The sequence below is a fragment of the Pseudorca crassidens genome, chromosome 10, assembly GCF_039906515.1.
Source record: "Pseudorca crassidens isolate mPseCra1 chromosome 10, mPseCra1.hap1, whole genome shotgun sequence".
NCBI classification, from domain to species: Eukaryota; Metazoa; Chordata; class Mammalia; order Artiodactyla; family Delphinidae; genus Pseudorca; species Pseudorca crassidens.
In genome coordinates this window covers 35,732,890-35,745,621 of record NC_090305.1, presented here as the reverse complement: position 1 = coordinate 35,745,621, position 12,732 = coordinate 35,732,890, and the positions used below count along the sequence as shown (strand labels likewise).

Here is a 12,732-nt window from a genome sequence, read left to right as displayed (position 1 = left end):
AATAGGACATTACAATTCTGGGCTGCAAGTTGGATGGAAAATATTTCCAAGTCCTGAAGGTACAACCTCTTCTGGATTTTGATACCTATTAAAGAGCACTTAGATAGAAACGGCAGTCAATGAGGTATCCTCCAAATTAGCCTTGGAGTTGGGTTTCTGGAAATGATAGGCACCCGAAGTTCTTAGGTACTGGTCCCTTACACATTTCTTAATGCTCCTTTTTTTTTTTTTTTGCCATCCTGAAATTTGGTTCCTTATTTTTCTAAAGAATACAAATCAGTACTTTTGGAAGTCCTCCCTGCCCCCAACACAGGGCCCCATGGAAACCAAATGGAAAGAAAAAACAACGGAAATGGAGAGTTTATGCTGCTGCCGTTGGGCCTGCTGTCTGATTTCCTTTAGTCTGGGCCTCCTGGGCCAGAGCTCATTTTCCTGGCTGCCCCCAAACAACCTACTACTGCTTAAACTATTGCTTAAAAATTGACAGGAATAAAATGATGGAGAGTTGTGTTATTCAAGCTGAAAAATGATTTGCTAATCAGAGCCAAAAATATATTTTCCTTGGGAAAGACATTTATTCATGTGGTGCCTCACTTCCTTCTGACTGAAGAAGGAAAGAGAGAAAAAAAGACCAACAGGGAATGAGGAAAAGTGCGAGATGGGGTGGATTCCAAGGGGAGAGGGGGTGTGAATCCACCGTTTGGGACTAAAAACATGAGAAGACTCAGAGCTGGGAAGGGACATTCAGGGCTCAGGCAGGGAGAAGGCTGGTACGAAGGGGATGGTTACACTCTCTGCGGCTTGGTAGCAGAAACTTTCGAAACCAAAGATAAGGGAATGGCTTTGATATAGTGTTATGATGAATACCTACAATATGTAGACCACGGAAGTGCACACAGGAATGAGAAGCAACAGGTAGGGATAGAGTGTGTTTTTTTGGTATCTGATATAAGTTCTATATGCACTGAAATTTCTCAGTAAGTGTTGACTTAGGTGAAATATACAAAAATATCCTCCCACAAATAGCCAGAAGAGAATTCCATCCTCTAGTGTGTGGAGAAGTTAGAATGAATGGGCCAACGGGAGGGAAAGGAACGAAGACTGTAGATGACAGGAAGGGAAAACTTATCAAGGTGGCATGAAACATATAGGTCAGGAGGGATAGGAGGACCAAGGGAAGGGTCAGTGGTCCAGCTTTCTTGGGAATGGTGCTTGGAACGAGGATGTCCGCGGGGCCATAGAGAGGAATTGATGGTTTCAGGCTGAAACTCGGGTGAAGGACAAGTCAGCAGCTCCTAGCATGGAGAGCAAAGGGTCCTTTGATGCTGGACTGAATGAACTCATGAGATCGGGAGGTGCTAAAGGATGGAACGTCTCCCAGAAAGATTAGAAAGGACATCTGAGATACTGTCTTCATTGTCCTCCCCACCCCATCTGTGGGGTAAGTGCTGTCATCTAGGAAGGAGGAGGTTTTCGGAAGTTACATGAAAGACAGAGATGGCACATATGTAGCTCCCATGTTCCCACTTTCCTTCCTCACACCCATGGAAGACATTGCTAACCAATCATAGCATCCTTTGCTGGGGAAACTAATTATAGCACTAGAGTTGTCAGCGTAGCTCTTCAGGCAGCCTCTTCCAGTCAATCATCCCTGGCATAGAAGCTCTTCCTGTAATACATGGCTCCCACATTACTACCCAATTAAATGACAGCTGCCGTTACTTTCATCATTCCTGTGCTTTAAGGGAAAAATGGCTGCCTTCTTCCATCACCTTAGGGGCTGACATGAAGTTAATTTTCCCCAGGGAGTGGCATCAATGCCCTGAATCACTGAGAGTGGCCGTCTGGGAGGAGATGCTGAGGAGCGCTCTGTTCATGTCTCTCCACTGCCAGGGTGGTGCAGGTCACCACAGGAAGAGCCATGTGCCATGGCTCTGTTTACTTTAAGGGCCAGGAGCAGCTCATCTACAATTTGTGGGGCTGCTGGGTGGGTACAGCAGGGTATGGAATCAGAGGATGAAGGGAAGACAAAACCACTTAGCCACGGCCAAAGTGACTGCAGATGTGAAGACCAAAGAGGAGATCTTTTGGGGGTGACCTAGAACACTTGCCCAACCTGCTTCTCCCTTTTGATTGACAACTTCTGGAATGGGTTGGTGCCCCAAAGGCTTTGGGGTCAAAAGCCTATGTTCAAACCAGGTGATACCACCTGGGCTAAAGTCCTCAGATTAGGACTTGCCTTGGAGTTTCCTAAATTGCCGCATGAAAGATGTCAAAGGAGAACCTTAATTAGTAGATTCTTAGGGCTGGCCTGGAGCAGGCTGAAGCATGGCGGGCTTGGCAGGGCTCTAGGGAGTGGAGTGAAGGGAAGATCCAAAGTGGAAAAAGCCACTGAAACCTTAGGAGACCCACCCCATGGCGGCATCACATCTAAATAAATCAGATGGGTTCCTGACTCCTGGTGCCAGAAATCACACATCCCACTGGCAACCTACCAGGCCCAGCAGCACAGACCGTGTAGGCTGGATGGAATGAAGGGGCAGCGCACGAGGCAGGCTGTGTTTCCTTTTTGTCTTGGTGCCGGGGTTGATTCACCCTCCTGATGCAGCTGTGTCCTAGATGTGGGCCTGAGAAGGTGAAGAAAGGTCCCATGTGCCAGCCCAGTGGACGGGCTTGGAGCCCCTGAAAGAAGGGCAGCTGCTTGAACATAGTTGCTCATTTCCAGCAGTAACGTAAAACCTTCAGACAATGGTCCCGAGACCATCTGCCGAAAACTGTCATTTTCCTAACCCAGCATCTCTGGGGTTTTTATTTTGTGAGTGTTCTTATTCAGGACAAAATGCCCATGTGGGTTGCTTAGAGAGATCTGTGGATTGACACAGGCGTGGAGCTTGGAGAGCAGCCTGGGTCATGTTGGCATTTCTGCGTTTTGGAGTTCACTCAGGAATCTGGAGGCCAGCAATGTTTCCACGAAATAAGACATCACCCTGTGGCTCCTGCTGCCAGGCTAACCCGGACCTATGGGGTCTTTTTCATCGATTTCAACCCACGGATGTGGCAGCCCCAAAGGGCCTTGGGGTCTCATTCCATGCCCAATATTTGGACCAACCTTGGGAATCATGTGTGTTCTAGCCCTTTGTGGGTTAAAGGGCAGTTGACTGAGAGGCCCACTGAACAGAAAGGTAGCATTCCTCTTCAGCTTAGAAAGAGGCTCCAAATTCTGTGGAATCTGAAAAATACCGGATTCCCTGAGTTTGACATGTCTTGACCACTTCCAAAGGCCATGGTTAATAGGGTTCTGTTGCCGGGTCACCACCCTGACGAGTTTGGTTCTTGTGTCAGCCTATGCTTTGGGGACAGTGGCTAAAGCTGAGTTCACATGTCCTATTGTCTGAAATGAGGCAAGTTTTCTATGTATGCCTAAATTAGGAATAAATTCCACTCGTCTCAAATTTATTTTGATACATTTAAAAAAGAGAATTAAAGAATTACATTCTAGCCAAATAGCAAAATTCTCCTTCCCTGAAATGCATGTGGATTTAGATGAAATTCTGTTTCCCTGGGTTGGAAATAAGTATAAGTCAAAATGGAGTTTAGATATGTCAGTGTTCATTCCTTGGGGGAAAAAAAGGAAGGGGAAAATTATTTTTTGTATGTGTTTTCTATGTGACAGGCCCTGTTCCATAGTTCATAAATATTAACTCAGTTAATCTTTACAATGACTCTACTGGTGGTGGTGGGGAGCTAATGCTTACTGAGAACTCTGTGCTACAGGGATTATACATGTCTCATTTAATTCTCACAGTGACTCTGTCAACTAGGCAGTATTGGGCCCACTTTACAGGTAAGGTAACTGAGGTTGAAGGAGGTTAAAAGTGACCCCAACACAACAGTTAGTAAAATGGCAAAGCCATAACTTGATCCCAGGTTTGTCTGACTCCAAAACCTTCTCTTTGCATATAGTGTCGCTCGATGGAAATCATTTGCCAAGTAGAAATGATCTCATAAGTACCAGCAAACCACTGAGGTCAGACTGACGGAGTCAGGACTCAGAGGTGGTAAAGAGAAAAAAGGCAGTTTTTGGAGGGCTGTGAGCTGGCATGTGGACTGAAAGCAGCTCAGAAGAGTTGGGGAGATCTTTGTGAAGGGGAAACAGGGAAGGCACCAGGTGGCTGGGAGGAGTTACTTCACCTGGGGACCCGTGGGGTGGGGTAAGGATCAGAGGTAAAGGGGGAGTTGGCTGACTTGTGGTGAAGCCTTGACTCTCTATGAGGACTTTGTTAGTTAGCCAATTACGGCTGGACCAGTTAAATAGTTATCTTTCCCTCAGGTATACGGAGCTTGTGCTCAGAAGGGTCTCCACGATAAAAAGAATTTATGCACTTAAGACGGTTTTGTTGGACTGAGCAGGAGGGATACTACAGGGAAGAGAAGAGAAGGGGCAGGGTCCAGGTTCTCAGAGTGTGGACTCTGCAGAGAATAATCTCCCACCCCAAAAGAGCATCAGTCGTGAAAAAGAGGTGAAAAGGATCTAGGAGGCCATCATTTTCCCTTTGACCTCTTTGTATCCTAACTGCTTCTTTTCTGGAAAACATCTCATTGTTTAAATGAAACACCTGTTTGTTCCCTCAGGCAATGAGTCAGTTGGTGAAGCAGACCATCTATTAACAAGTACTGAGCATCTACGCTATCGACAGCCCTCTCCCATGGCTCGTTACAGAAAAATAGAAGAGCCACTGCCCTTGGCCTTAGGATAGAAAGCAGTGGGAACATGGGAAGGTCAAAGCTTACGTTACAAAGCAGGAGAGCACCCCGAGACAGGGCACTGATAGTAACGCGGTACAGATGGTGCGGGTGGTTGCGCAGGCGCAGAGGGGCTGGTCAGACTGCAGAGGGGCTCTTGGAGGAGCGTTCCTTCTGGGGCAGGTTTTAGAGGAACCGAGGGGCAGGAGCTGGAGGAAAGGAGCTCGGCCTGGTGCAGAGCCTGACTGAGAGTACCTGGGGGTTTCCTTGGGCTGTGGGGGAATTGGGGCTCGAGGGACCACTAGGTGCAGACACCACACTCCTCACTACTTCCCTGCTTGCCCAGGAATCCCCAGGCAGAGGCCACTGGACTTTTCCACACCTACTCAGGCAACTCTCCTTCCCTCACATGACTGAGGAAGAATACTGGCTTTAGCGTGTAACCTCACTGTTCCTCCTGTCCAGTGGCTGCAAAAAGGAAACAGGATTTGGAGTGAGAAGCCGTGGGATTGAGTGCTGGCCTCACTCCAGCTGTGGGACCTGGGTGGGGTCTGCCATTTAAATTGCTCCCAGTCTCAGCCTCCTCATCTATAGAGTGAAGGTAACAGAACTCCTGTCTCTTAATGTAACTGTGAAGGGGTAATGAGAGGAGGTGCCATGAAGTGCATAGCTAGCTCCCTTTTAAAACTACTGAATACCTTTTTTTTTTCTAACATCTTTATTGGAGTAGAATTGCTTTACAATGGTGTGTTAGTTTCTGCCCTATAACAAAGTGAATCAGCTATACATGTACATATATCCCCACATCCCCTCCCTCTTGCGTCTCCATCCTCTCCCCCTAATCCCACCCCTCTAGGTGGTCACAAAGCACCGAGCTGATCTCCCTGTGCTATGCAGCTGCTTCCCACTAGCTATCTATTTTACGTCTGGTAGTGTATATATGTCCATACCACTCTCTCACTTCTTCCCAGCTTACCCTTCCCCCTCCCCGTGTCCTCAAGTCCATTCTCTACGCCTGCATCTTTATTTCTGTCCTGCCCCTAGGTTCTTCAGAACCAATTTTTTTTTTTAGATTCCATATATATGTTAGCATACAGTATTTGTTTTTTTCTTTCTGACTTACTTCACTCTGTATGACAGACTCTAGGTCCATCCACCTCACTACAAATAACTCAATTTTGTTTCTTTTTATGGCTGAGAAATATTCCATTGTATATATGTACCACATCTTCTTTATCCATTCATCTGTCGATGGACACTTAGGTTGCTTCCATGTCCTGGCTATTGTAAATAGACCTGCAATGAACATTGTGGTACATGTCTCTTTTTGAATTACGGTTTTCTCAGGGTATATGTCCAGTAGTGGGATTGCTGGGTCGTATGGTAGTTGTATTTTTAGTTTTTTAAGGAACCTCCATATGGTTCTCCATAGTGGCTTTATCAATTTACATTCCCACCAACAGTGCAAGAGGGTTCCCTTTTCTCCACGCCCTCTCCAGCATTTACTGTTTGTACATTTTTTGATGATGGCCATTCTGACTGGTGTGAAGTGATACCTCATTGTAGTTTTGATTTGCATTTCTCTAATGATTAGTGATGTTGAGCATCCTTTCATGGGTTTGTTGGCAATCTGTATATCTTCTTTGGAGAAATGTCTATTTAGGTCTTCTGCCCATTTTTGGATTGGGTTGTTTTTTTTTGATATTGAGCTGCATGAGCTGCTTGTATATTTTGGAGATTAATCCTTTGTCAGTTGCTATGTTTGCAAATATTTTCTCCCATTCTGAGGGTTGTCTTTTCCTCTTGTTTATAGTTTCCTTTGCTGTGCAAAAGCTTTTAAGTTTCATTAGGTCCCATTTGTTAATTTTTGTTTTTATTTCCATTTCTCTAGGAGGTGGGTCAAAAAGGATCTTACTGTGATTTCTGTCATAGAGTGTTCTGCCTATGGTTTCCTCTAAGAGTTTGATAGTGTCTGGCCTTACATTTAGGTCTTTAATCCATTTTGAGTTTATTTTTGTGTATGGTGTTAGGGAGTGTTCTAATGTCATTCTTTTACATGTAGCTGTCCAGTTTTCCCAGCACCATTTATTGAAGAGGCTATCCTTTCTCCATTGTATACTTTTGTCTTCTTTATCAAAGATAAGATGGGTTTATCTCTGGGCTTTCTATCCTGTTCCATTTATCTATATTTCTGTTTTTGTGCCAGTACCATACTGTCTTGATTACTGTAGCTTTGTAGTATAGTCTGAAGTCAGGGAGCCTGATTCCTCCAGCTCTGTTTTTCTTTCTCAGGATTGCTTTGGCTATTCGGGGCCTTTTGTGTTTCCATACAAATTGTGAAATTTTTTGTTCTAGTTCTGTGAAAATGCCATTGGTAGTTTGATAGAGATTGCCAGCAATCCTTTACAAATATGCTTTACATCTCTTTGTTTCTCCTGGTCTCTTTTTAATCCCAACGTAAGGCACCACCTTTGCTCACCTGGACTGTCTCCTAACTGCTTTGCTAAGCTTCCATCTTACTTTCCTATGACGTTTTCCTCACATAACAGCCTGAATGATTTTCTAAGAACACAATCATGTCACTCCTCTGCTTTAAATTTTCTAGTGGCTTCCTGTGGCCCCTGAACACGCCCCAAACTCCTCAGCCTGGCAGGCCTCACATCATCTGGTCTCTGCCTACATGTCTCCCTCCCCATGCCCCAATCACACCTCCTTTGCTCGTGCCTTCTTGGCTCACTGGTCTTCTTTCAGATTCTCATATATGTCAATACTATTCTTATCTCTGGGCCTTTACACTTGCTGTCTGTTCCTTTTGTCTGGAATGTTCTTTCCCTGAACATTCTGTATGACTATCAACTCCTTATTCAGTTCTTAGCTCATATGTCAGCTCCTTTGGGTCCCCAACCCAGCCCAATTGTTTCCTACCCTGTTATTCGGTTTTATATCCTTTCTAACATTTGTCACCATCTGAAACTACAGATATGTATGTATTGTGTGGACTGAAAACTCCATATAGGCATATCTATCTTGTTCATTGCTCCTTCTCTGGTGCTGGGAAGAAAGGAAAAAAGGAAGGAGGGAAGAAGGAGGGTACGAAGGAAGTGAGGGAGAGAGGAGGGAGGGAGGGAGGGAGGAAGAGAGGGGTCACAGTCTTATCGGAAATAGGTCCCCCTAACAGGCACGAGGTTTGCACCCTTATCCTGCCTTGCACTTCAAGGCCAAACTGACTCCTATGAAGACTCCCAGGTTTGAGCTCCCTCCTCTTTGTATCCACAATCAGAATATTTAAAATGACCCTTCTTTCCCAGGGACCTGCCTGGGTGAACTTCCACAGGCCCTTGCTAACCCATCCCCTGAGTAACCACATCACCTCACTCTCCTGCTATCTCTCTCTCACTGAGTTTTCACTTTTTATGGTTGTTTGTTTTGTTTTTATTTTCTGAAGATTAAACCTAGAACTAATTATTTCTAAAGGGAGCCAAACTGTACTTCACATGTAAGTGGCGAGGGGCCTGTGAGAACAGCTCTCATTCCCTTCCCTGGCAAGACCTTCCATTTCTAAGATAGAGAAATGAGAATCTATGGGGCTATCTAGCATCATTTCAGAATGTGATAGGGTCATCTAAGTTAATATCTGTGTCTGGCATTCGTACATCCTCAACAGGGAGAAGTAATTTGCTATTGTGAACCATTTGTATTAAGCCATTCAGGAAAGTTTCTGAAGAATTTTTCTTTCATAGGTGCATTATCCTATAAGGATTCAGAAAGGAATATAGTTGATGCAGAAGGCAAGTCCTGAAGATTTAAACCCCCATGTCTTTGCCTAATGAGGTAAGAATATGTAAAAGGTATTATTGGGCTTCCCTGGTGGCGCAAGTGTTTGAGAGTCCGCCTGCCGATGCAGGGGACACGGGTTTGTGCCCCGGTCCGGGAAGATCCCACATGCCGCGGAGCGGCTGTGCCCGTGAGCCATGGCCGCTGAGCCTGCGCGTCCGGAGCCTGTGCTCCGCAACGGGAGAGGCCACAACAGTGAGAGGCCTGCATACCACCAAAAAAAAAAAAAAAAAAGGTATTATTTTACTACTCCTAATTATCACGATATAGCTTGCCCATTGCCAAAAATTTGGGAAATAAAGAATGGTATAAAGAAGCAGGAAAAAAAATCACTCACAATCCCTTCACCTCTGTTTTTTCTATGCTTTGCTTTACTACATAGTTAAGATGATAATGTATATACAATTATGTAACCTGTTTACTTACTTCACTTAAAATTATGTCACAACCCTTTATTCTAAGTCATTAAATTCTTCATGAATATTACCTTTTACGGTTATATCATTTCATCATTATAGTCCATTCCTCAATATTGGACTTATACATTATTTTACATATATGCTCTGTAAATAATGCTGCAGTGAAGATCTTGGTGTATAAATTTTACTCCACATTTAATTACTTATTTTCTTAGTTAATTAATACAACTAGTATTTACCGAGTGCCCACTATATCCCAGTTACTGTACTTAGAGCAGATGAACAAAGGTCTACTTCCTTGGAGAGCGTACATACTCCTGAGGGTGTACAGACAAGAGGAGCAAATAAATCCATATACTGATTAGCTCTATGAAGAGAGGTGATGCAAAGTAAGGGGACAGAGGGAGATGAATGACGGGGGAGGCGATTTTCCTCAGGAGGGTTAGAAGAATGTCTCTCTGAGGAAGTGGTATTTGCACAAAGACATTTTGGATTATTTCTGTAGGCTAGATTCCTAGAGGGAGTTTCTGAATTAAAGTTCTTGCTTTCTAGGAAGCCGGTTTACTCCCTGACAGTTCTGGAAGAAATCACAGTTGTAGAAATGCACCCTACTAGGGCATGATCTTGATGAGCAAGTTACTTAATTCCTCTATTCCTTAGTTTTCCTGTGTGAAATGGAAATAATCACACCTGTTTATGTACACTGTGTCTGTGTGTGTGTATGTGTGTGTCACGGGGGCGGCAGGGCTGCGGGTGGCCGCAGGGCAGGGATGTTAAGGTTCTTGCATCCCAGGAGAACGAGGGCAGGGAGCAAACGCGTGTCTGTGAAAGGGGAGAGATCAGGTTGTTGAATGTATGCAGGGCATTCCAGTTGATGAAAGCGTAGCTGAAAGAGGGTTCTGGAAGGTGTGGCATGAATGCTCACTGTGTCTAACACGTATCAGGTGGTCAGTAATGTATTTTGAAGGAAAGGAACCCAACCTGTCAAGAAGAGCTGACTGACAGAAGGAAAGGTCTTAAATGACTGGTCACGTAGCAGTGCCCTCTGGCTCATGATTTGTCAAGAAGACACTACAAAGACAGCCTCTTTTCATTCACGAGTCTGCAAATAGGTGGTATCCTCAGTTTTCTCAATCATAAAATGGAGCGAGTAATGTCTACTTCATAGGCTTGTTTTGGGGATTAAGTGGGCTTGAAATATGGAAAGAACACAACACTGTGACTTGTTCACAGTAGTTATAAATGCTTGTTTTTCTCCTTCGACTTTGTATAATTAGGTGGGAAAGGATCTGGGATAGTGAGAGGTGGGACAGTGGTGTACAGCACCCAGAGGGCTCTAAGTAAACCTCAGCCCCGAGAACTGGATAGTTTATTTGCTTATGCACCAGCGTTTGGGTTGTATCCTTTTGAGTTCTCAGATCTGCAGTAATAAAATCATTTTGTTGCATAAGACAATTAATATGTGCTAATGTTGACAAAAAACTCCCAGGAAGGAGTTTCAAGGCCTTGGTTGATGGCTGATGGTAAACAAAGTTATCAAAGGCATGCATTGTAGCCTCAGACATAAATGCTTTCTTCATCTAAAATGATTAATCTAATTTGGAAAACAGCTCAAATCACGTATTTCCTTTGGGTCTTTCCAGCAGTTTTCCCTTGGGCTCCAGTCCCTCCACCTCCACAGGTCCTGCTGTAAACTCTTTGCTGTGTCTCTCCCTCCTCTTTCAGACCCTTCTCATCCAGGCGAGGCTCTTTGTAAGATGTGCCCGCCTGGGGACCTGGCGGACCCTGCTTGGGTCGTGCATATTTGTATGGGGTGGGACACACACGTGACATGCCCGCTACTATCATCCTCCCCTTTCCCAAACTCCAGGGATGTCCAGGAGGTTCCTCACTCTTGAGGCATCCAGGGGAGGCCACAGATCGGCTCCATCTGCTGCTGGCCTCGTGGCTCCTACTTGCTTTTCTCTTCCCCTATCTTTGCTGCAATCTCTTCACGTGGTAGCAGCATGTAAGCGGCTTTTCTCAGTACTTGCAGTAATAGCCTTTGTCTGACTTCTTCCTTCACTGTTTAGTTTTCTTTTTTTAATCCTGCCTTTTCTTTAAGCCAGAAGCAGAACTGGATTGTGGAAAACAATGCCAAGGGCTTGGGGCCCTGATTTCTGCCATCTGCTATGGCAGGAAGAGGCGGGGGAAGGAAAGGGTGCTAAAAGTTAAGTAGCAGGATGAAGAAGAATCTCAGTTTGATTTGCTTAAAAGCTTCTCGCATTGGCATGCATCTGTGGTGGAAAATGTTCACTGGCAGATGCTCTAGGACCTGGTTAACTGTTTGTAGTTCACGTGGCTGGGTAGACGGACTGTCCCTGCTGCCGGGGCCCAAGAAGCTGCCTTCCACTTCACTGGGTCCGCTACGAGCTTTGGGTTGCCTCGGTCAGTAATTTGCTCTCTGGAGACAAAGAGTGCTAAGAGTGAGCAGGCTGAAAGGCCCTCTGGCTGGGCTTCCTCATGTTACAAACAGCCAGTCTTTGAACTTGTAATTATGAGTCATGGGGCTCCCAGTCTGGTGCAAAAGTGACTCATTTTAAGCAAACTATCAGTGTTTTCCCTATTACCAAATGCTGTGATCAGCCATTCTGTATATATAAAAAAAGGAACCGTTTTATTAAAAGAGCAGGATGTGTGGAAGGAGAACGAGCTGCACTATGCTTTCCAGACGTATGGACCCAAGTCAAGCGCAGGCCCAGTGTGAGCCAAGCAGCAAAATAAAGAGTAAAAATGGCACAGAAAACAAACGAACAAGGAAAACTCATTTCGGAACAGATGCAAGACCAACTCTAAGCCAGCAGCATACGATTCCTATAATGCTATGATTCCTGGACATTCTCCCCTGCCCTCCTTCCAACTCATTTGGACCTACTGGAATCAAGGTCAAGGAAGAAATACCTATCTTTGGGTCAATTTAACCACAATGTTGTTAGAGAGTCATTGATGATAGATGCCTCTGAGTTGCCCAAAGCTAGTTACTTAGACAGATGGACTTACAGACACAGCAATCATAGTAAATAAATGTGATCTAGTGATGAGTCTGTGGTGGAAGGAGAATTCCACGGCCTTCTGTCCTAGAGCCCTCTCCTGAGGACACCTGCTATGTGAACAGTCTCTGGCTCAGGAAACATTTGAAATGATCATTGCCCCTTAGTCAGTTGCAAGAGTAGTAACTGATCTGAAAAGACAATTTTTCTTCTCTGATGCCTTGGGTATGATGAACAATTCCCAGGACCGCAATAAGAGGAAATGGGCCCAGGTTTGACATTTCTAATTAACACCTTTACATAGGTTTCTCATTCACCTACACCACTGTAGGAAGACTCCATATGCTACATGGGGAACTTGGCTCTGAGCTAAATTGTCTGATTTACAACCTTTCCAAATTATTTTCAATTTAAAACTGCCTCTCTTGGGACTTCCCTGGTGGTCCAGTAGTAAAGAATCTGCCTTACAATGCAGGGGATGCAGGTTCAATCTCTGGTTGGGAACTAAGATCCCACATGCTGCAGGGCAACTAAGCCCGCATGCCACAACTACTGAGCTCGCCCGCCTCAACTAGAGAGCCTGTGTGCCGCACACTACAGAGCCCACGTGCTCTGGAGCCTGTGCACCACAACTAGAGTGAGAAAATTCCCACGCCACAACTAGAGAGAAGCCCGCATGCTGCAATGAAGAGCCCACGCGCCATGAT

The 12,732-nt window shown here is 45.0% G+C and overlaps 1 protein-coding gene and 1 long non-coding RNA gene across 4 annotated transcripts in view; one reads left to right on the top strand and one right to left on the bottom strand.

The window, feature by feature from the left end:
• Window positions 1–12,732, bottom strand: part of KIF6 (kinesin family member 6) — a 390,416-nt gene that overhangs the window by 86,991 nt on the left and 290,693 nt on the right. The gene's annotated exons all lie outside the window — the stretch shown is intronic.
• The window catches only part of LOC137232021 (uncharacterized), a 72,303-nt gene that overhangs the window by 3,136 nt on the left and 56,435 nt on the right, over window positions 1–12,732 (top strand). Inside the window, exon 2 of the long non-coding RNA XR_010946840.1 lies at window positions 8,484–8,574. This is a non-coding gene — a long non-coding RNA (uncharacterized lncRNA). The remainder of the gene's footprint in view (window positions 1–8,483; window positions 8,575–12,732) is intronic.